The sequence below is a fragment of the Ambystoma mexicanum genome, chromosome 7q (assembly GCF_040938575.1).
Source record: "Ambystoma mexicanum isolate Mex_15411 chromosome 7q, UKY_AmexF1_1, whole genome shotgun sequence".
NCBI classification, from domain to species: Eukaryota; Metazoa; Chordata; class Amphibia; order Caudata; family Ambystomatidae; genus Ambystoma; species Ambystoma mexicanum.
The window spans coordinates 666,374,988-666,399,569 of NC_090941.1; the positions used below are offsets into that span (position 1 = coordinate 666,374,988).

Consider the following 24,582-nt stretch of genomic DNA (forward strand, 5'->3'; position numbering starts at 1 on the left):
AGCTGACCTTTTCGACCCACTAAAAGATAAAATAGAGTCTGTTTTTCAGGCACTAATACATTTTCAACCAATATCCATTGAAATGTATCATTTGTAATGTTATCTTACACATACTCATGTGGATATTTAAGAAATATGTACCAAGGTAGGGGACTTTGTAATGGCCATTGAGCCCAAGTTAGAGACCATCAAGGTTCATTTGCTAGCACCCAGGGTATGTAAATCAGGATGTTTATGTTTTAAGGAAATTTGCTTCACGCATCTTGTGCATGCTGAATTGCCTTAAAAAACTACAAACAAAAATGTCCACGATGAACATTCAGTCGCATTTCTGTGTCCATGGCAGTGGAGACAGTGGGCTGGTGAGGGACCTGTGGCAGAAGTAGGTGGGAGCCCTTGGGTGAGCGTGCTGAGTAGATGGGACGGAAGGAGCATGTGCTGTGATGGGAGGCAGTGTGGAGGGCATTGAATAGGCAAAATTAAATGGTGGTTGGATGAGATGAGCCACCACGACACAAGGAATACAGGCTTTACCATACAGAAAAGCCTGCATTCCTAGCCATCTTTTTTGGCTAGCACCTCCGCACTGCATGCTAATAGGAAAAACGAATTGGATTTTACTATTTGTTGGGTCGACGCGTGCAGCAGTAATTCTTGGGCGAAATTGCGTGATTTCATATTGTCTGATTGTTTCCTGGCTAGCTATTGTTGTTCTGGTGGACTGGATTCATTAGGATACAATCTCACACGTTATTTGAGCTCTGATAATTTGTGCATGGAAAATCGGATGCGTTTTCTTGCAAGTATAATTCATTAAGGCAAATTGGCATATCTGAAGAGTAATAGAGCTGACAGCATCTGTCACAAAGCAAACGTCTAGCCAAGCCTTGCAGCCCGAACCCCCTTTCATTTGTTTTTCAGTCCTGTACGAGGTAATGAATTTATAAAAAAAAAATCCAGAAGACTCAAAAAGAGATTCAGCCAATTTAACAATTCCATTATTGGTTTTGAGTATGTAGTTGTAAAACAAAGATTCAACACCTCCTATACCTAGCCTGTAACTGTAGTCTTAGATCGGCTTTTTGCTAGTACTCTTTACCCATAACTGCATTATCAACAATCACCAACTATTAAACAATAATCTACAGGTCAGAAGGCCCTAATGGGTGGTGATTTCCTGCAGCCCAAGTTAACAGGCTGGATCATACTTTAGGCTCCATTGCCTACTAATCATAGCTGTGAAGCTGCAAGCACAGATTAAAGACCCTGTAACAAGTCCATAGTCTCAGGAGTCTGCAACCTGTAGCTCTCAAGATGTTTTGGACTATGTGTCCCATGATCACTCACTGTTGACTACACTGACCTGGGCTGATGGGTGTTGTAGTTCAAAACATCTTGAGAGCATAAGGTTGCAGACACCAGCACCCAACTGACTCTTTATTTAGCATTCCACATACAAGCAAGCCCTTCAGGTAAGATAATTCAATTGCTTTGTTATTTTAACAGTTCATCACCTATTTGATATGTTATGTTAATATGCGTTGGATTGCACCATATTACCACTGTAGTAGTTTCAGAGTGCCCAAGCTTATCCATGGAGTGGATACTGAACCCACAAGAGGGATTCAGACCTTTGTCTGCTGGAGGAAAGAAAATGAGTAAAGGAAATATATGCTATGAACACACAATGCAGGGTAAGAATGCTTTGGGGCAGCATGGCTGCATGCCAGGGCCGTTAGATGGACCTATGTCTCCCCAATGGAGTACACAGAAGTGTTGTGAAAATTGGGTTGTGTTTCCAAGGCGGATTTGGAGAATTGCAAATCAATGCACAGTGCAATGATGGGTGTGTGAGGGGCTCGAGAGTGTGCTACTGCAACACGGGAGGTTTGATGTTTTATTTCCGTGGCATCGCTATATGTAGTACCCCAGGACAAACTCCAGAGTGATCATTCTGTGACTGAGCCAAAAGTGGGGTATTCAAGAATAGGCTGTGTACAAAGAGGAATGTTGTTGGTAACAAAAGTCAAAGGAATAGAGTTGCCATTTAAAAAGACCTGGCACCTTGATGTCAAAAAGTTTACTATTAAGAGTTGTTTCACTGTCCTGTCATACTAAACTTTATTTTACTTCACAGTGAAGCTGAGTGGTGACTAATAAATGGCCATTTATGGCCGGAAAATATGCCTGGGGCACTTCTTTGAAGGCTTTATTCAATAGACTTTGGGAAAGGTAGAAGTCGTTGTGCCATAAGCAGGGTAGGTAGGGCTAGACGGGCCAGATGTTGGATATAACATGCTTTGTTGCTTGTACAGCCTTTTATGCCACAGTAAGGCCACCTCACAGGACTGAAGAACAGGAAGGGAATCTTTCAGGCTGCAAGCCAACAACATGAACACCAGCGCACCCAAAGATAAACACTGAAGAGCCCCTCTGCCAGGTAGTGTAAGAGAGGCATGATATCACAAGTACGACACTGACACAAGAGGTACAATTAGAAAACCTTTATTCACTTTTTTCAGGGTTTGGAAAAACTCCTGCTTTGCCCTATAGCTATGATGGGAGTAGTCTCTAACCATCAAATAAAAAAGAAAACACAGTTCTAGTCAGTCTCTGTCAAATCAAAATGGCCAATACTAACAAAACCTAATCCCTGCCCTATCTCTTATTCAGAAAGTGTGTAAACGGGAAGATGTATGAAAGGGAAAGTCAGTGTTATAACATAAAGGATCAAGATGGCTGTGTCAGCTCTCCTCCCCACGTTGGACAGCATGGAGTAGGGCGGCCCCCGTAGACAGGATGACACACTCTGGTTCAGGTTCTCAAAACGAAGGCAATTCAAAACGTGGATCGAGGCCCGCCTGGCTTCCACATTAAAGTCACTAATTCGAGCTTTCAAAAGTTCTTTCACAGTTCAACACAAGTTCACGCAGGTCTGCCTTACTCTGTCTCAGACCTCTCAAAGCAAAAGTTCACATAGGTCTCCCTCCATCGGGCTCGGACCTTTCAGCCAAAATGTATCTGATTCAACGTAGAACTCCCTCAGTCGGGCTCGGACCTCGCAATCACAGCACTTGCCCAAGCTTAATTCACATTCTTTAGGGGTTCCCTTCCCCTAATTTATCACACTTCTGGTCTCCCTCAGTCGGGCTCAGACCTTTTCCTGAAGCTGTTCAGGACCTGCCCTGGATGCCAGCTTCAGAATGTTTTCAAGGAGGACGAGCATTCGCTATGCCTCTACTGTCTCCATGAGGACAAGACGCACACAGACAAGGACTGTGCGTTTTGTGGGAACATGTCAGAGCGGACCATGAAGGATCGCCACCTCCGTCTCGCCAACTGGCTGGAAGGGAAGAGCCCGTCAGGCGAGAAGAAGAAAAAAAAGTCCCAGCGGTCTTCTAAGTCCTGTGAGGGCGCCCCGGCGACGGGGGCCCAACAAAAGGCCAAGCACCGTCAGTCCGCGGGCACCGGGAGTGCCGAACGGTTGGGCTCCTTGGCTGCCAGGCAGGGCACATCCTCCCCGGCGCCATCAACCACGAGCCAACGCTCTGGCTCGGGTAAGTGGAAGTCCGAGAACCCGGCAAAGCTTCTGGAGAGGCCCCGGTCGATCTCGAAGATTCCAGCAGAGGGGGAGCGAGGCTCGGACGCTCCCCCCAAGGTGAAGGCCCAAGGCATACAGAAGGTGACGATGGCCTTAATTCACCCTGCTAATACCTCGATTGAGGATGTCGCAGCGGCCCTGGCTCAGCCTGTGGAGGCTACGCCAGTGGAGGCGACCTCAGGACCCAGAGTCTCTCTGCCACCGCAGAGGGAGTCGTCTTTCAGGCCCATTGAGAAGACCCCCACGAAGTCCTCGTTGGAAAAGGTGGGGGAGGGGCAGGTGGCCATCGTGGATACAGACACGACCTCTGAAGAAGAGCTCATCAAAGTCGTGGAAGAGGCCCAGCCCATCGGGAGGGATCCCGACGAGGGCGACAACGAGAGCGACGGTGTCGCCGACGAGGTTCCTCAAGAGCCCTCGCGCCTGTTGTTTCCGGCGTCGCAGGATACTTCGGCGGCCATTTTGTCAGCGATTCAGCTCTTATGCTCGGAGATAAGGACAAGGTTGCCCCTCCCCCCGACGGAGGTACCTGAGCCAGACCCGATGGGGGAACCGGAGCCAGGACCTTCGGAAAGTCCACCGCATAAGAGCAGGAGGACGCATCCTATGCCACCTCTCCCTCCTCTGCGGCCTGCTCTGCCTTCCCCCCGGTCTACTACCCACGGGGATGATACAGGCACGGACACGGCTACGACAGGTACAGATGATGACGGAGGCGACGACGGGACATGTCCCCCGTCGCCCCCTGCTCGGGCGTCCCCGCCCGACGAGATTGGATCCTTTCATGCCATGATTTCCATGGCATCCGAGCTCTTCCAGCTCTGCCCAGAAGAGAAGAAGAAGGAAGGGTTCCTTTACCAACGGCGCAAGGCTAAAAGGAAGACGGTCCTCGCCGTACCTCTTCTTGATGACATCTGGGATGAGGGGCTTGCCCTCTCAAGAACCCTGCCACGGCGCCGGCAAAGAGGGACCGGTACGAGAAGAAGTACCGGGTCCCCGACGCTGCCCCCTTGTGCCTTCGGGCGCAACCTACCCCGGATTCGGTCGTCTCGGCGGCAGCAAAGAAGAAAGCTGGGGGGGCATCGGCCTCGACATCAGCTTCCCCGCCGGACGGTGAGGGCAGGTAGCTGGACACGATGGGACGACGGGTCATCTCATCCGCAGCGACGACTATCAAGGCGGCCAACGCCCTGGTTATCGTAGCCCGCTACGACAGGGAGTTGTGGTTCAAAATCGTCCCTCTGTTGGACTTCCTTCCGGACGCCAAAAGGGCTGAGGCCCTTGAAATCCTACAGGAAGGTGAGATTGCTTCGGACCACACCATCACAGTGGCAACAGACATCGCCGACACCGGTTTCCGTCAGTTGGGCAACGGCGTTGGCCTGAGACGACGAGGATGGCTCAAGGCGACGGATTTCCGCCAGGACGTACAAACCAAGGTTTTGGACATGCCCTTCGACGGGAACAACCTGTTTGGGAAGGCGGTTGATGAGTCCCTTCAGGCCATCAAGACAGACACGGAGACTGCCCGGGCACTGGGAGTGCTCCAACAACGAAGGCCGTCCTTTCGGAGCTCCGGAGGCAGACAAGGTGCCTCCAAGGGATCCGGCAGTGGCTCCTCCACGTACCACCAAGTGGCAAGATCTTCATCCCAGGAAGCCTACAGGGGATGCGGCAAGTCAGGTGGTGCCCGTCGTCATCGACAGGGAGGTCAAGGAGGCAAGGCGGCCTCCAAACAAGATTGAACCGACCGTGGGGTCGGGCCTCCGCCGAAGCACCCCGGTGGGAGGCCGGCTGGCGAGGTTCGTCAGCGTGTGGGAGTCCATCTCCACTGACCGTTGGGTGCTGGATGCCCTGGCCCAAGGGCATACCCTCGAGTTTCAGAAGAAGTGCCCTCGCGTTCCACCCGTGGCCAGGAAGGAAAATCACGTCCCTCAACTACTGTTGGAAGTAAGGGCGATGCTCAAGAAGGGTGCCATCGAGCTCGTCCCAAAGAGGCTTCGGGGCTCCGGAGTTTACTCAAGTTACTTCCTCGAAAAAAGAAGACAGGAGGATTGCGCCCCATCCTGGACCTGCGACGACTAAACAAGTACATCAAGGCACAGAAGTTCCGAATGGTCACCCTCCAGCACGTGCTAGGACAGCTGGAGGAGGGCGATTTCCTGTCGTCGTTGGACTTGGAGGATGCGTACTTCCACATCCCCATTCTAAAAAGACACCGAAAGTTCCTCAGGTTTGTGGTCCAAGGGCGGCACTACCAGTTCAAGGCCCTCCCGTTCGGATTGAAGTCGGCACTCAGGGTGTTCACCAAGTGCCTCACACCGGTGCCGGCGCGGCTGCGCCTACAGGGGATCCACGGCTACCCCTACCTGGACGAATGGCTCATCCGGGCAAGGACAAGAGATCTCGCCGTGGAGCACACTGCGAAGACCGTCCAGCTGCTCACAGACCTGGGATTCTCCATCAACTTTCCAAAATCCCACCTGGTTCCATCGCAAGTCGCCCTGTTTCTGGGAGCCAAGCTCGACAGAGTGGCGCGGCTGGCCTCGCCGTCGGAGGAAAGGACCCGGACCATTCTGGGCAAGGTGCAGCATCTGCTGGCCACGGACATGGCTAGGGTACGATCTGTCATGTCCCTCCTCGGATGATGTCCTCCTGCATTTATCAGGTGCGCCTTTGCAGGCTTCGGATGTGCCCCTAACAAGAGTTCCTCGACGCCCGCTGGGTCCAGTCGACGGGCAGCTTCGAGGACAGGATCCCTCTCAATGAGACGTTCCGTCAGGCGATCCGGTGGTGGGGTACCCGCTCTCATCTGTCGGCGGGCACAGACTTTCAGACCCCAGCTCACCAGGTGACGGTGACGATGGACGCCTCCCTGGAAGGTTGGGGAGCGCACTCCGGAGATCTTCACGCGAGAGGCATTTGGCTCCTGGAGGAGAAGTCACTCCACATCAACATCTTGGAGCTCCGTGCAGTGTTCTGGGCCCTCACGCCTTTTCTTCTGTCCCTCAAGGGCAAGGTGGTGAGGATCTTCACCGACAACACCACCACGATGTTCTACATCCGGAAGCAGGGCGGAACCAGATCCCCGGCCCTATCCAAGGAAGCCCAGGATCTGTGGCATTGGGCCGTCGCCCAAGGGATGTTTCTGGTGCCTCTTCATCTGACAGGAATAAAAAACAGGATCGCCGACTCACTCAGCAGAGAGCTGCGCTCGTGCCACGAGTGGGAACTACGCCAGGATCAAGTGGATCGACTCTTCCGACGATGGGGCGAACCCCAAATCGATCTCTTCGCGACGGCCACAAATTCCAAGTGCCGGAGGTTCGCCAGCAGGGTCCCCCAGCTGAGGAGCATGGGCGATGCTTTCTCGTTCCCCTGGGACGGCCTATTTCTTTATGCATTCCCTCCGCTGCCGTTGCTGCTCCGGCTCATCGACCAGCTCAAGAGGTCCCAGTGCAGGATGATCCTCGTCGCACCGGCGCCGCCGAGACAGATCTGGTTCCCAGACCTTCTGGACTTGTCAACGTCCACCCCAGTCAAGCTGCCGATGGACGCAAACCTTCTCTCCAGAGAAGGAGGCGCCTCTTTTCTTCACAACTCGGAGTCGCTGAACTTGCAGGCCTGGCTCCTGGAGCACTAGAGTTTGGAGGGTACGACATCCCGGCCGACTGCAGAGAGGTTTTTGCAAAGGCCAGGGCGTCCTCAACTCTCAAGTGCTGCGGACATAAATGGAAGAGGTTCTCTGTCTGGTGCCGTGCACAGAAGATTAACCCTCTGCGGATTACGGCCCCCCAAGTATTGCCGTACCTACTGTCATTGGCCAAGGCTGAACTAGCTCACGCTTCCATCAAGATACATCTGGCCGCCATCTCACGATACACCAGAACTACGGGACGGGCGTCCTTGTGGTCTCATCGACTGGTGAAGGAATTTATGAAAGGATTGTTCCAATCATTCCAACCGGTGAAGGCCCCTGCCCCGGCATGGGAGCTGAACGTGGTGCTGACCAGGCTCATGGGGCCCCCATTTGAGCCTATGCATTCAGCACCGTTGAAGTTTCTGTCGTGGAAGACAGTGTCTCTCGTGTCCATCACCTCCGCACGACGAGTGGGAGAGATCCAGGCCCTATCTTGCAAGCCACCATACTTGACGTTTCATGGCACGAGGGTGGTGCTGAGGATGCACCCCTCCTTCATGCCCAAGGTGCCATCGGACTTCCACCTCAACGAACCCTTGGTGTTGCCAGTTTTCTTCCCGTCTCCTTCGTCGCCGGCTGAAAGGACTCTGCACTCGCTGGACATAGCTAGAGCGATGAAGTTCTATGTGGACCGCACAAAGAGTTTTCGGAAGACATCACAGCTGTTTGTGAACTTTGGGACTGTGAATCAAGGGAAGGCTCTCTCGAAGACTTCCATTTCCAGATGGCTCTCCGGCTGCATCATGCACTGTCACCGGTTGGCAAACCGACCGCTACCCGGCCGTCCGAGAGCCCATTCGACCAGAGCGATCGCTGCTACCACGGTGTTCCTGTCTGGTGTGTCCCTGCTGGACATCTGCAGGGCTGCAACGTGGAGGTCGACTCACACCTTCACAAGATTCTACTGCGTCGATCGGGACTCCAGGGAGGAGTCCAGGGTCGGCCAAGCAGTGCTGCGCAACCTGTTTGCTTAAGGTGAGCCTGGTGAGGAGGTAAGAGATGCTTAATGTTGAGTTGTTGTATTGCTTAATGTTGAGCCTGTTGCCACATCCCGTGGTTGTGCATGTGTGTACTGCTATGTATTCTCTTATTCATGAGCATGTGAATCCATGCCAGACCCCATGCTGGAGAAGGAACAAGTTACTTACCTGTAACTGTTGTTCTCCAGCATGGGTCTGGCATGGATTCACATGTGAACCCTCCCGCCTACCCCTCTGCGGCTCTTCACTTGGCCATACTGCCACTTTACATCAGAAACAAAACTGATACTGATTTTTTTCTATACCGAGGATTCCCGGCCTGACGACGGGGAATATTCATGAGCATGTGAATCCATGCCAGACCCATGCTGGAGAACAACAGTTACAGGTAAGTAACTTTTTCCTAACGTACATGCAATGGATGGGGTTGCAGAATATCGAACCAACTCAGGAAGATGGCAAAGATACTGTTTTATTAGCAATTATCTGAAACAGAGAGTTTACAGCGGACATCAACTGACGTTTGCACAACTCTCAACGATTTTCTCATAAAAGCATCCTTATATGCAGAAAATACATCAGAAGGGATGTCATACTACTTAGCAAATAATAGAAAACCTATCAAGGGTTGGGATTGGCTAAGGGAAACATCTAGATATACTTTCTATAGGGCTAGGATTGTGATTGGCTGTCCACTGTCAGGTGGACAACTTATGGCTATCTCTAAAACATGTAATCTTCAACACTATTAAGTACAAAGTTTATCATTGGTATTCACACTATAAGGCCCTTTGTTATACGGCCCTCTACAATTGGTTGGCACGCTCGTGCCATTTCTGGAACAATCGGTTCACTTAGCAGCACATAAGCTCAGACCCAAGGGCCAGGAAGTGGACTTGACTTTACCTCCCCACCCAATTAGCCTAACATCTCTCATCACCCATGCCTTCTGCCTTGAAGATTGTCTTTGAACTTGGCCTAGCAAAGTATCCTTGTCTGTGGGAATATATGGGAGTGCAGGCTCTAAATATCGTTGTTCTAGGGCTCCAAGCTCAACTCTATTTCCATCCTTGGCTCACGTGACAGGAGACCACGATTTGGGCCATTTTGCAGCATTTAACTGTCTTAAATGAATAAAACTTGCCACTCTTGGTGTTCTTTCTTTGTACCTTAACAAGGGATGATTCATCCTTTGCATATTCACTGCTTTCAAGAATAGATAACCGTCCATGGCTACTTCAGTTTTGATACCAGGCCAGACAGCCTCGCCATGCACTCCCATGATCTCAGCTTATTTTTGCTGCGACACAATTCTCGCCTTTTCTCTCCATGGGTCCTGATTTACTAAATTCATGACACTGATGTCCAGCTCCTATATAATGGTGGCTTCACCTGCAGTCTAATCACTTCTTATACCCAGCTTCTATGATGACTTAGTCTACTTGCATTCCAGCATCCAGCGTTCCAGCACTCGATTCTTAACTTCGTCATCAGTTTCTGCAAGATCCATGCAATCTCTTCAGCCAGTATTCTCGGGGCGTCATGCATGTCTCTTGTGACGTCACTAGATTATCTCTTTGCTCCTTTTCATATTGCTTCAGGGAGTTCCTCCCTTAGATTGTCGACGCTTTCGGAATACATTCGATAGGGTTTTCTCAGTGGGTACCTTCTTTCGAATATTCACTGCGGTATTGGCACAACTGCTGGTGTCAAACATGGCATGATCTCAGGCTTCCAACATATAGTAGTTAGGGGGGTGGAATTTCCGCAGAGGCATGTAACTGCTCCTCTACATTCCCCCCTCTGGTCGAGTCCTCGACCACCTCCTTAATTGTCTCCAAATCTTGATATTTTCTCTTGAAGAAGTGCTTCTTCAGAGTCCATATCTTCATCACCCCCCTCAGGGTGCCGGCTGATTTGACATGCTCATCTACACTCTAGGTCATGTAGTTACATTGTCCATTTGGATTACAATAGACCATCATCTCACATACTTCTTATGATTCTTTGGATACAGGATACTTCATCTGCAGTTCCTTCGGGTGCTGCGATGCTGGCCTCTATATGTTTTCTGACATTTTTATCTGTAAATTCCTTGGGTCCAAACCTTGATTCAGGATCTATCATTATCCTCATTCCTACCACTTTCTTTACAGTTTTCTTGCATTGGGCAATCTTTATCCTGATCACACAGAATCCAAACATCACCGTCGCCAATATTGCTCCAAGAATCTTGAATATGTCTGCCAACAACTGCGGAATCCATGTGCATATGGAGGCAAACCAACTGTCATCCTCGATGTCCTCTGTCTTGTCTTCCATCTTGTTATGCAGATTTGATAACAACGTTAGGGTCTCTGTCAAGGTCCCATTCTCGTCATCATGAGAAGGTGTGAGCGTGCAGCATGAAGGCCTGATTTTGGCGCAAACTCCTCCTTCCATCGCTGTGATCATAACCAGGACATATCTGTTCTGCAGGGTCATTAGTCGTAAGGCCCTCAGCTTTTCTTTGATAGCATTGAATCCTTGTATGGTGGTATTGATTGTCTGCAGAAGCTCCCATCTCGTAATCTGCAGCCATTTGGTGTTGGCCAACGTTTGGATCCCAGGCATGAATATAGTCATAAATATTGAGGCAGTCTTGTTGAACAACCTGTGTTCATTAGGAATGGAGTCATATGCTTCTATTGATTTGTCTGAGAAGTAATTCCCTCTTCTGGTCCAATTGAGAAGTTCAAGTGATCTCCTTTTCTCAAATGGGAAACTGCTTTTGGAAATTCTGCAATGTTCAGGTCACTCTGAGGAATCACTAATGCTGCAACATGTATGAGCACCAAGGAGCATACTCCACCCCAATCCTTGGGCAACTTCATGTAGGCCCTAGACCCACAAGCCCAATATCGATCCATGAAGACAGCTGTCCCTTCTCCCATCCTAGAAACATCAACTGTAGTTCTGCATTTCTTGTTATCGCCTGCATGATTCTCTCTGTGTCTTCGGAAGCACAATGTTGCATTAGCCAATAGCATTACAACCATTGGGCCTGATTCATCTTCTACCCATGTCAGTAGTTTGGCATGTTCAGCCCATGACTTCAAACATCCGTCGTTCACCCTTTGCACCTCTTGTACATATTCTGGCTTCAGTAGATGAGCTGCACAGGACGTCATTCCTTCTTCCCATCCCTTCTTGGACTTCACTCGTCCATAGACTTAAGACTTGCGTTCGCTCCCAACATCCAGGTGATACAGCTATTTCTATCATATCAGGGCAGTTAATTTTCTTCATCTCTTCAATGATCACTTCATCCTGTCCTGTTGCAGGACACACAAGGATCTTGCTCTCCCATCCAGGTTCCTTTTCCGTTTGTGTGGTCTTGATATATTCATCCTGGTATGGAAACGACCATTTTGATCTCCATCGTAAAGTGTCCCAACTTCCCTGACTGCGGTATCTTGCATTGTGTTCTGGGACTTCTCTGGCGATGAAAGTTTGCACTGTATTCATGGCATAGGGGATGAGAGAGCAGGCGTAGCAACTCTCCTTAGATGTTCTCTCCCCCACTTTTCTCATGTGCTGGTACCGCATGTTATTCTACAAGTGTGCTGCTTTATCTAAATAGGTATTTATCCACTCACTATCTTCCTCTGCATCTCTCTTGTGTCTTTTAAAGGCCATGTACCATTCATGAAGTATATCAAATGAAGTTCCCATAGTAGGAAGATCCACAGGGACCTCTTCCACAGTGGAACTGCTAACATGATAAAGACTGTGAAAGATGGGGAACAGAAAGACAAAGAGAACAATCATGCAAGCATATATTATGCATAAGAACATAGGCATCCATTTCTCACGCCATCCTACTACTTGTTGCACATGTTCTTCACCTAGAATCGTGTCACTTTCTGCTTTAATCATTTTTAATACTATCATCACATTTCTTTATACTTGGAACTGTAACATCTGCTCGATTATAGCAATAAGAAGCCTTCTTATCATTGAGCCATTTTTAGGATCCTGTAAGAAAGTGTGAATATCAACGTCTCTTATCACAAGATCAGGGTACGCTTGAAGTAGTAAGCTTGAAGTATAAACACAAAGACAGCAAGCACAAGTTGGTGAACATCACTATCTGTAAGTACCACATGTTTAACTACTTAAAACAGGTATTCTTCTAGAAAGGAATCTGGATACTGATCTTGTTTCCAATTTCTAATCAAGAACTGATGTTCAGGTATAACTCTGATGCTTCAATGTATTTATAAAAGTTCATTAAAAAATCCTGGAATTATCTGCAAGTCTTTGCACTCTCTGCTAAAATAAAGAAGTGTCCACTGAATTCCAGTCCAATACAAATTCTGTATTAACAGCTGGTTGCTTTATCGTCTTTCTTCTTCATCATCGATTGAGTCTGCACACGCTGAAATTCTTCTTCTCGTCTTGCTTCTGGGTCAGCAATGGTGGGACGGTGACTTCTCACCTTTATAGGCCTTTACGTCACTCAGGTGAAGCCAAGCTTGTCTGCCTTGGACCTTCACAGCTGAAGGGGATATATTCTCAAGACAAAAGGGACCATTGAAACATGGCTCATACCACCTTCTAGTAAAATTCTTAATGAGTACTAGGTCTCCAACATATAACTTAGGTGCCGATAATAGTTCAATTGGGTTGGTTGTTGAATTGTCTTCTTCTGTGTTCTGAGACCAACCCCCCCCTTGCGCTTGATTTGATCTGAAACGCAAGAAATGCTAGATGCCATACATGTCAAATAATCATGCATCTCATCACCTAATGTTTTAGCTACACTCTGGGCATCACTTCTACTCCTAGATGGAGGTGTAATGGGCTTTCTCATTCAACGCCCCATCACTACCTCATGCGGGGTGAGGTGGTGGTCCGATCCTGGCAGATTCTGAAGGGCATACAAGGTTAGGGTTAGGCAATATAGCCATCCCTTCTTTAAAGCCAATCTTGGCAATCCGTTCTTTAAGGAGGCAGTTGGGTCTCTCACATATCCCATTCGCTTACAGGTGATAAGCAAAAGAAAACATGTGTTTTATACTCAATAGAAGCGCTATCTGTTCGAATAGCTCATTAACTAAATGGGGCCTATTATCGGATCCCAGCACTTCACACACTCCCCACCTCGGGGAAAACTTTGCGCACTATAATCTTTGCTGTACAAGTGGCATCAGGGTGTGTACACGGACCTGCCTCGATCCACCTACAGAAGGGACACACAACCATTAATAGATACCTATATCCAGTACATACTTGCAGCATCTTGACATAGTCCATATGTAAATACTGACACGGACCATTCGGTCGAGCTATTACTCCTCTAATCTTCCTCAGTGTATGCCCAGCAGTAAACTTTTGACACACGATACTGTTTACCATAAATAGAGCAACGTGCTCCAACAAATTAGGAATGTCTTCTGCAATCGTAGCAGGAAGACTATCCCTGTTGTATCTCATTACGGGCGCTGGTCATCGTGGCACCATGACTGCTTTCAATACACTGGTGCATTATGGTATTCCAACAAGGCTGCCGGGAAAGCCAGTTCTGTACGGCAAGTCTACCCACTCCTACTTGTGGAAGGACTCAGCCCATCTGTGATCATGTGACGATTTATATTCCACCGGTTCCTGTGTCCCGGCGCATCGCTACTCTTGCAGTAGACTCTCCGGAAGTTTGGCTTCCTAGGGAAACTAACCTTCCTGTTATTCATGTTGCTTCTATGCTTACCTCTCTTTCTCTTGTTACAGATCAGCCAACTCTGTTGTTACATCCACTCCTGGTTCTCTTACTTACCCACTGTTCCGTCATGTCTCCCTGTACCGCGTCTCCAACACGCAAGTCACACTTCAGCTTTCCTTCATCCTCGACTCGCAGGGATGTAAGAACATGCTAGGGATAATTCACAGGGTTTGCATCCGTATCAGTATTGACAGTACAGAAGAACTAACCCTTCTATTTCTACAGCGATTCCGCGAAAGGAGCTTCGCCCCTTCCGCTGACAACCACGCAGTCAGTGCAGAAATGCCAATCTTCTGTGACACGCATAGCCCAGTAAGTCTATCAGGGAGGGAGCAGATATTAGATCAGAATCAGGAAACTTCCTCTTTCTTACTCTTCCTCTGCGTCTATAGAACTTGTTATTCTTCGGAAAGAAGTCCAGATCCACATCACCACTGCTGCAGACTGAAGGACTCACATAAATGTAGTCTCAGGTGCAATCTAGTTTCTCTCTTCATATTCTCTCCCATCTTCTCTTCACAAGCCATACTTACCCTTTTCCTTAATTCCAACAGAAGGTAACATTTCTGCATTTGGAAGGGTCAAGTCTAGCAATCTCTAGTCCGTGTGGCCAAAGATCGAAGAGCTGCCACAACCTTCGCTCTCAAATCCGGCACAGGGTTTTTTCCCCCACAGGGTTTTCCTGGGGATTTTGCTCCTCTCCGATTCCTGTCTCAATCAGGCGGAGGACTGTAAAGTTAACAGGGGGGTTTTCCTGTCATCAAGGAATTGCAATCTGCTCAGGCCAGTGTCTAACTGCATATTTCCAATCTAACACGTTACACTCCCTAGTTACATGCGCAGGATAATGCAGCTGTTCAAGCGCGACCTTTAATAATTCTACTGGCATCACAGGTTTTCCAGTGCTGTATTGTCGCAATAATGCTTCTGTGGGGGATAAAGAACACCCCCTGCATTTCCACAATTTCTGCTCTTCCTGCACTCCCTCGAATCTCCATTAGTTGGGTTATCGACAATTTATTGAACCCTTCTTGCACTAACATGGTTGTGACTACTTTTTCTTTAATACTCTCAGTATCAAATCTCAAAATGTCAGGGGAATATGCAACCCTTTTGGCTTCTTCGTCTGCAGCTTTGTTCCCGCAAGAGATAAAATCTGTTTGCTTAGTATTCGCTGCACAATTAACGGCTGCTATGGCCACTGGGAGTTGTAGTGCCTTAATAAGCCTATCTAGTAAGGATGCATGTTGCACTGCAGTGCCGTCTGCACGGAGGTAGCCCTTCCTCTTCCAATGTGCTAGCCCTGCGTGTACCTCAATGGCACGTAGGTGGAGTCACTGTACACCGTCACTTCCTGTCCTTTGCGTTTCTCAAGCATGACAATGAGTGCTAATAATTCTGCTGCTTGCGCTGAAAAGTGAGACGGTAGCCTAGCACTTGCTAAAACTTCAAATTCTCCATTTAATCTATGTCTCACTACTGCGTCGCCCGAATGCCTTTCGCCACTAGTCTGATACATTTTTAAAGAACCATCGATAAAGAGAATTTCCCTTCCTGCTAAAGCATTTTCCTTCACAGGGGGTATATTATCAGAAATGCCAACATAATTAGCACAGTCATGCACATGATCACCTTCTACTATTGGCTCAGCTATGAACATTGCAGGATCCACTATTTTGCATTTTACAATCATAACTGTTGGGTTAGAAATCATTACCTCATAGGCTGAAGCTCTTTGGGATGTCAATGTGCCTTTGGGTTTCTCTAAAATAGCAAATAGAGCATTTTCCACAAAAAGAGTCATGGAGCAGCCCATGACAATACTTGTAGACTTCTCAATCGATAACTCGGCAGGAGCCTAAGATTGTTTGCAAGGGAAGTGTCTCATAACTGGTTTTAAAATCCCACTATAATATGCTAAAGGTTTGTAACCCAATGTAGTTCTCTGCATAAGCACTGCTGTCATGACTGTTCCCTTTGTGTGCAAAAACAAATAAAATTCCTCAGCAAAATTGGGAATTCCTAAAACAGGGGCTATGCAAATTGCTTTTTTCAGCTTCTCAAACCCTTCCTCCATACCTTCAGTCCATTCTATTTTTATTTTTCCCACTTGTGCTTTCTTTAAAGCTTGCAGAAGTGGTCTTGTGTACGTACTGTAATCAAACACCCAGACTCTAACATAGTTGCATAACCTCAAAAACTGTTACATCTGCTTCAATTAGTTTGTTTTGGAGGTTTTCATAATTGCCTCGGCTCTTTCAGATGTCACTTTCTTTCCTTCATGTGAAATCAACTGACCTATGTATTATACTTCTTCTTGACAGTATTGTAACTTCTCCTTGTCAACCTTATATCCCTTGTCTGCTAGAATAGTCATCAATTAAACAGAATCTTGTCTGCACTTATCTTCCGTAGCGCTACAAATTAAAATGTCATCTAAGTACTGTATCACTGCACTCTTGAGATCAATATTGCCTAAATCCATCTGTAGAACTCTATTAAAGATCGATGGGGACTCACAGTACCCTTGGGGCAGCCTAGTATGTTTCAGTCGAGTTTGGCGGAACGTAAAGGATGTCAAGACTTGTGAGTCCTTGTGCAGCGGGATTGAGAAAAATGCATTCTTCAAATCGATCACCGTAAAATATCGAGCTTCCACCGGGATACTGCACAGTATCGTAGCCGGATTAGGAACTAAAGGAAACTCTGCATCTACAATCTGGTTAATAGGTCTCATATTTTGTATAAATCTCCACAACCTTCCTTTAGATTTTTTAATAGGATACACTGCAGTATTACACAATGATTCTGATGGCACCAGAATCCCTTGTTTCATCAGTGCTGAAATGGTCTGAAATATACCTTCATCAGCTTCTTGAGACATGGGGTACTGTTTTGCTCCAGATAAAATCGCCCCTGGCTTAAGCTTTATTTTAACTTCCCCTATTTGTTTCAATAAAGCTACGTCATAAGGGCCTCTGGTCCAAAGAACACATGGCATCTTTTCCAAGTCTTCCTGAAAAAATGCTGGACGTTGCCGCATTATCGCCATTCGCTGTGGGAATTCCCTCTTTTCTTTTCTATCCTTATCCATTATGTGATGATCATGAAGAGCACAACTTCATCATCTGTTCGGTCTTCCCTGAACATGTCGTCATCAGTTATGTCAGTCAATCTGTACCCTTCCGCTAGAGCTTTTACTGTTCTCCAAGGTCTACCCTCATCATCTACTCCTTCGAGCATTGCCATTTCCCTTTGTTCTATGGCTACTTTTAATTCTATAGGGATAGTCTGCCCCCCCTCTTCATCCATAGGTATTTGCGGTCTAAACAAAAACTCATCAGGTATCCTCAAAATGTTTCCCACCAAGCCAGGTAGCCATGTTAGTAGAATGCTCACTATATAGAAACATCTCTGAATCTACTAAAACGCCTCGCAGAGCCACTTGCCCTGTGAACGCCAATATAAATTCTCCCACGTTTAAATAGTGTATTCCTGAAGTGGAGCACACTACTCCTTGATCAGTAAATGAAATTGTCATGTTTAGTTTTGTCATTAAATCTCTTCCCAAAATGTTAACCGGTGTCTGTCATGATTATAACAAAGGAACAGACATGCCACATTCTCGTATAGAGACTGGTTATTCATTGGTAAAAGGAACACGACTCGCAGCTCCAGAGAACCCTTAAGCATTCATGGCAATTCCTGACATAGGATATTTTCCTTCCTGTTTACTCAAACAAGTTGCTCCAGTGTATACAAGAAAAGAAAAGGATTGTCCTCCTATCGTCACATCAACCCTTGTTTCCTCTTGGGGGTTTGGTGTCATAGATAGTACTGAACACCTCAAGTCACCCTGTGAGCTGTCATAGTGTGGGTACAGGCTGATCCCTGTCCCTGTGAAAGGATTTCCTTCTTCCACAGTGACACCTCCTATCATGGGTGTCAGTACTTGTCCTGTGTTTGCATACTGCTGTGTCTGCATAAGGGCTTGTTGCAACTGCCCTTGTGGTGGATTAATTTTCACTCGTTCTTGTTGCTGTACTCGCAGCGCTTGTGTCTGATAAAATGTGTGATCCTGGGTAAAGCCCTCTCTAGTCTGTGTGCTATATTGTGGAGGTTAAGCTGTCCCCCCTCTTGAAAATTGGCCATTTTGTACATTCCCTTGGCTTCCACATACGCATGCTATATGCCCTGTCACCCCACAAGTCCAACATACTGGATGTGCCCGCCTGACAAGCCCGCCTTGGTTATATCCTCCCTGAGTACTCTGGTTCTCATTCTGTGTACCTTTAAACCCACCTTGATTATTTTGGAATCCACCTCCCTTCCTCTATAGCCTGTACCTCTGCTTCGTGGCACAAACCCATATCCACCTTATTCCATGGGGCGCCGATTGCTCACCTGCGATGCACCTATTGCTTCCTGCATTCCCAATCCTTCTCCACTTGTCAATACCGCCCCTTCTATGGCAAATATTGAAAAACAAATCGGAACTAACTTGGCTTCCTAGATTTTCCTATTCTCATCTTTCTTCTTATTTTAATCTTGTAATAACCGACAATGGTGTACTATCGTCAGCTTTATCTCAGCCCATAGCTTCGCTTCCATCCCTACTTTTTTTTTCATCTGGCTCTGTACTGGGCCAGGCAACCGCTGACATAAAATGTGGCAATATAATGCCAATGTCTTTTCCCACGGCTCGCGAGTTTCAAGCTGCCATTTCTCCTGAATATCTTGAATGTAAGCAATAGGGTCTTCATCTTCCTTCATCTATCGTGTCATAATTGCACCCATATCTGATGTATTGTGGTACTGTACCCTGAGAGCCCTCCAAACATCTGCTCTAAAGTTATTAAATGGTGCTCCATCATGCGCTGTATTCTGTGCTGTCACACTTGAATATCCCGCTCTTCTCCATATGCATCAGCCCTCTCCCCAAGAATAGCTGCCAGGAGACCTTTTATGTCCCCCATGGGCAACGTGTTTCCTCCTGTCATTTTTCCTAATTCGTATATCCTTTCCCCAGTGCCAGAAGTCAAACTCGGGAGTTTACACCTTAAATGATCCTTGTCCATCTGCGGCCATGAGATATACTGTGGTCTTGCTCCCCCTTTTTCCAATAAGGGAAACTGAGTGAACCCGCTCCCAGAGTCAAATCCCATCATTAGTCTATCCATGGCAGGGACAATCATCCCTATCTGTCTCCTTTTGGGTAACAACCTTATCCTGCTCACATATGGAGGCGACTCTCCCTTCTCACTATACGATAGTCCTCTGGGATGCTCTGGATATGCCATGGGATCTGGCGTCCTATCTTAAGGCTGTTCTAGATCCGACCATCTGACTTCTTTATTCATTTGCAGACTTCCTTCAGGGGTGCACACGCTCCCTTATTCTGCCCCAAGACTTGACTCTTTTTCCTCGTCCAACATGTCTGCTCCCCAACTAGTGTGACTATCATCCCCTTCACCCTTATCTAGATTCAGTCTACTTAAAGACAATGCTCTACGTCTATGACTGAATTGATTTTATTCTTCGCTTCGTAATTGAAATGCTAGGGATTGATCACTCTTCCCTTGAATCCCATACTACCTTCCTTTAACTGTTGATAGAATGCTTGCCTCATCAAATCTTTCTTCTTCCAATACTACTCTAGATGCAGCTGGCTTTGCTTCCTTTATCTGAAGCAAGTCTTCTATTCTAGCCCATCGTATTTCTGGGCTTGGCCCTACTGGTTCCTTATGAATGAGACTAGTATGAAGACCTTGTTGTCTCCTTTTTCGTTCCATTTCTTCATCTTTTTCTCTTCGCTTTCTCGCATCCCTTCTAATTTTTTCTTCCTCTTCCCTTCGTTGTTCTCCTCTCCTTATTCCTTTCATTCTTTCCTTTTTGGCCCTTCATCTCTGTAATCTTTTGTCCCTTAATCTTTGCGCTTCCTCCTCTTCTCCCTTCCTCTCCCTTCTATTCCTATCTTCTATCGCTCTCTGTCTATTGTCATACTTTCTTTGTTCTTCTGCCTGTTCTTCTTTTTTCTCTTGCTCCTCCTGATATATCTGTTCTCGATGCTCCCTGCTCTTCCTTTTCTGCTCGTCTTCTTTCAATCTCTTCTCTCGTTCCTTGCCTTTTCTTTCTTGTTTGTCCTTATCTTCTCTTTGCCTAACTTCCTTGATACTTTCCCCATCTATTTTAAGTAACATCTGTCCTCCCATCCATCCGTTCTGCAGGAGCGCCATCTCATCAGCTTTATCCTTCTCTCTTTTCCATCTCCTAATCTCCCTGTCTATTTCTGTGGACAGGTTCAGCTGCTCACTCCTTCCTTCTTTGTCTTATATGATCTTATAGATCTCTTCTTTTCTCTTGTTCTCCTCTGCATTATCGTCACTACTGTAAGCAGGGGTTTCGTATATCGGATTACTATACCCCGTCGCGCCGCTTTCAACTCCTTTAAAGGGTATAACCCTATTTCTTCTGTACTAGCACCTTTTGCTTCGGGTAAGGTAAGGGGAGCTGAGGGCACAACACTTTCCTCCCTCCTTTCGCTGACTAAGCATCCACTCCCCATGTGGCGGGGATTCTCTTTTTTCTTAGTACATCTTCCAGAGCTCTAAAATCGCTAATCTTTTCTCTAATTTCATACCCGTGTACGCAGCGTGCAAGTATGTGGTCATGTGTTGCAATACCGCTTTTGACAATGATCGCCCTTGTGGCCACGGTATAGACATTTTATCTGCTGTGCCTTTCACCCATTTCACACTATACTGTTTGAGCCTGGGCATGTGCTTTGGTAATGTTTTGCATAAGTGCATAAGAGGAGTGTCTCCCATAATGGAGTCTCACTTGAGTGTCAATACTTACCAGACTGTTAAATAAATGTTATACTTTTGCTTAAATCACCACTTTTTCAACATCTTAAACCAACAAATATGAGCATGCACCATCAATCGCTGCTCAAGCCTCTAATTCAATAGTTTACCTATTTTCTTATCCGATATATCTATTTTCTTGATTGGCGCCAATCACTTCGTTACGCTCGATCACTGTTGCTCCTTAACGTTTTCAATTCTTTTTCACAACTTTCACAACTTCTATCGCTCTTCTAAATCTTTACTCAACAAACAACATTCAGACTAGTTGACATTGCACATTTATAAACACCATGATCACTTTATCTCCCTCACCTTTACTTTATACCCTATGCAGGGTTTGAGACGTCACCTTACGTAATCCTGATTACGCGTTATATGATTCTACTCTACCCCCGCTGGGATTTGAGACGTCTCCTTCTGAAACTCCCTTGAGTCAGGACTCCTAGGCGCTACCTTTTCTCTTCACAATATTTCCTGTTACTCCAAAAATTATGGCAATCCCATCCCCTTTATTTGCCATTCCCCTTAGTCTACTCCCATTCGTTAATCGACTCAAGGCCTTCGGTATCGACTCCTCCTTCCTCTGCGGAGCGCCCATGGAAACCAGGCAGGGATTTTGTCAAAGGGTGACCTGCCCACCGTCTTGGTTCTTCTTGGAAGTTTATTTCTATCGGCCGCTCTCCACAGGAAACTCTGTAATCTTCCGGCTAATGGCTGAGGATGCCCAATCATCCGAAACACTGGAGAAGAACTACTTTGGATCTTTTTCAACCATCCGCACCGCTACCATGTGAGCTTATGGCCCTTTAGTAACGTACATGCAATGGATGGGGTTGCAGAATAACTGTGAGTCCAACTCAGGAAAATGGCAAAGATACTGTTTTATTAACAATTCTCTAAAACAGGGAGTTTACAACGAACAACAACGGACGTTGGCTCAGCTCTCAATGGTTTTCTCATAAACACATCCTTATGTACAAATAATACATCAGAAGTGATGTCATACTACGTGGCAAATAATAAAAAACCTATCAAGGGTTGGGATTGGCGGAGGGAGACATCTAAATATACTTTCTATAGGGACTAGGATTGTTATTGGCTGCCCACTGTCAGATGGAAAACTTATGCCTACCTCTAAAACATGTAATCTCCAGCCTTATTAAGTACACAGTTTATCATTGGTCTTCACACTATAGTCCACTTTGTTATACAGTCCTCTACAATTTTTTGGCACACTCGTGCCATGTCTGCAACATTCGGTTCACTTAGCGGCTTGTAAGCTCAGACCCAGGTGCCAGGAGGTGGACTTGACTTTACCTCCCCACCCAATTAGCCTAACATCTCTCATCACCCATGCCTTCTGCCATGAAGATTGTCTTTGAACTTGGCCTTGCAAAGTATCCTTGTCTGTGGGAATATATGGGAGTTCAGGCTTTCACTATCGTTGTTCTAGGACTCCAAACTCAACTCTATTTCCATCCTTGGCTCACGTGAAAAGAGACCACAATTTGGTCCATTTTGCAGCATTTAAATATCTTAAATGACTAAAACTCGGTACTCTTGGTGTTCTTTCTTTGTACCTTAACAAGGGATGATTCATCCTTGCACGTTCACTGCTTTAAAGAATAGATAAACAACCTTGGCTGCTTCAGTTTTGATATCAGGCCAGACAGCCTCGTCATGCGCTCGCATGATCTGATCTTATTCTTGCTGCAACACAATTCTCACCTTTTCTCTCTATGGGTCCTAAATTCATGACACCGATATCCACCTCCTATCAATGGCAGCTTTGACTGCAGTCTAATCACTACATATAGCCAGCTTCTATGATGACTTAGTCTACTTGTGTTCCAGCATCTGTTCAATTATTGAACGGTTGATTTTCTGCAGCACTTTGCACATGTGCAATCTTCTTTTCGCATATGAAAGTTTACTCAATTCGTAACTTCGTCGTCAGTTTCTGCAAGATCCATGCATTCCCTTCAGCCAGTATTCGCGGGGTATCACGCATGTCTCTTGTGACATCACTAGCTTCTCTCCTTGCTCCTTTTCATGTTCCTTCCGGGTGTTCCTCCTTTAGATTGATGTCTCTTCGGGAATACATTTGATAGGGTATTCTCAGTGGGTACCTTCTTTCGAATATCCGCTGCGGTATTGGCACAACTGCTTGTGTCAAAGATGGCACGATCTCAGGCTTCCAACATATAGGAGGTACAGGGGCGGGATTTCCTGCAGAGGCATGTAACTGCTCCTCTACAAAGTGTTTGTGTAGGAAGGGGGGGTTGAAGTCTCAAAATATCCTACCTGGAAGGATGGTGGTAAAGTTGTTAAAGAGGGGGCATACCTCGTCTCTCCAGCGGGTGTCCCATCCCCACTCCCCCAGGTAATCCTCCCGTACTGGTCCACTCCCAGGAACTGGATCCAAAAGCGAAGGCCGTGTCCTGGCCACCGGGATGACAAGTCCCCAGGGACTAGTTAGTGAGACACCCTCTGGTTTTTCACATACCCTTCCCCTATGCGAGGTTCTTCTCTGAAGTCCTCCATTTTATAGGGCCTTGGAGAGAACAAAGGAACAAATGATCCATGGACTCTCGCATATTAATGGGATTTCTTTTTTTCCGTGCTGGTAGAGTTTGAATGTTGACGTTAGTCTTTTGTAACTAGGCATCGATGAGGTGTTCCTTTAGTAGGGTTCTCCCTACGTTTACTGGTGTGCTCTTGATAAATGACACACTTGTGAGGGTCTGCTTCCGTCCATTCCCATACCAAAGAGGTCTGGGAATAAACATCAGATTGCCATCGGTCTTGTCATACAAATTCCCTAGATGGAGTTGGAAGTTCTTGAAGAAAGGTGGAACATTCTGGGAAGTCCCTTCCGATAATGGCTTCTTCCGGAATACCGGGGATAATGGCTGATGACACCAGCCGTGACTCCCCTCTGATATTAATGTCTAAGGGAATCCTGGGATAAATCTTGTTATCTCTGTGTACACAGCTAACTCAAACTAAAACTGTGTTCTCAAGATCTGCTGGAGTGATCAAATCGGCTCTTATGGCTGTTTGTCTACTGCCAGAGTCAATTAATGCCTGCACTGCCTTCCCATTGACTAGAGCTTTCTCATAAGTAAAATCAGCTAAGGCATCCCTGGGCCTCCTTCAAACGGCTGCGTGAGGTACACCCCACCTCCATTTGGGGTGCGGGGGAGAGGGCCACCACAAAAGGTGGGGCAGGACCCCCAATAGATGGGGCAGTAGGGTTTGGGCACCCTGGGGGCAGATTGCCACATCTGCACCAAGCGAAGTTGGGTAACCAAAAAAAAATACAAATTGATAGGCTGCTTTTTAGGAGGGGCTGAGGGGCGCCCTAAATTGGCAGCAAATGATGTACTGCAACGGGGGGTGGCCCTCACCCCCCCACCCCAAATGGAGGGCCCCACCTCATGCAACCCTCCCTGGGGGCTGATATCTGCTCCTAGGAAGGGGCATCGGACCCCAGGGAGGGATGCATGAGGTGGGCCCCCCCTATTTGCCCCCAGGGAGGGTTGCATGAGGTGGGGCCCTCCATTTGGGGTGGGGGGGTGAGGGCCACCCCCATTGCAGTACATCATTCGCTGCCAATTTAGGGTGCCCCTCAGCCCCCCTAAAAAGCAGCCTATGAATTTGTATGATTT

The 24,582-nt window shown here is 47.0% G+C and overlaps 1 protein-coding gene across 3 annotated transcripts in view; it reads left to right on the plus strand.

Annotated features, from left to right (window-relative positions):
- Window positions 1-24,582, plus strand: part of LNX2 (ligand of numb-protein X 2) — an 858,121-nt gene that overhangs the window by 458,200 nt on the left and 375,339 nt on the right. The window lies entirely within an intron of this gene.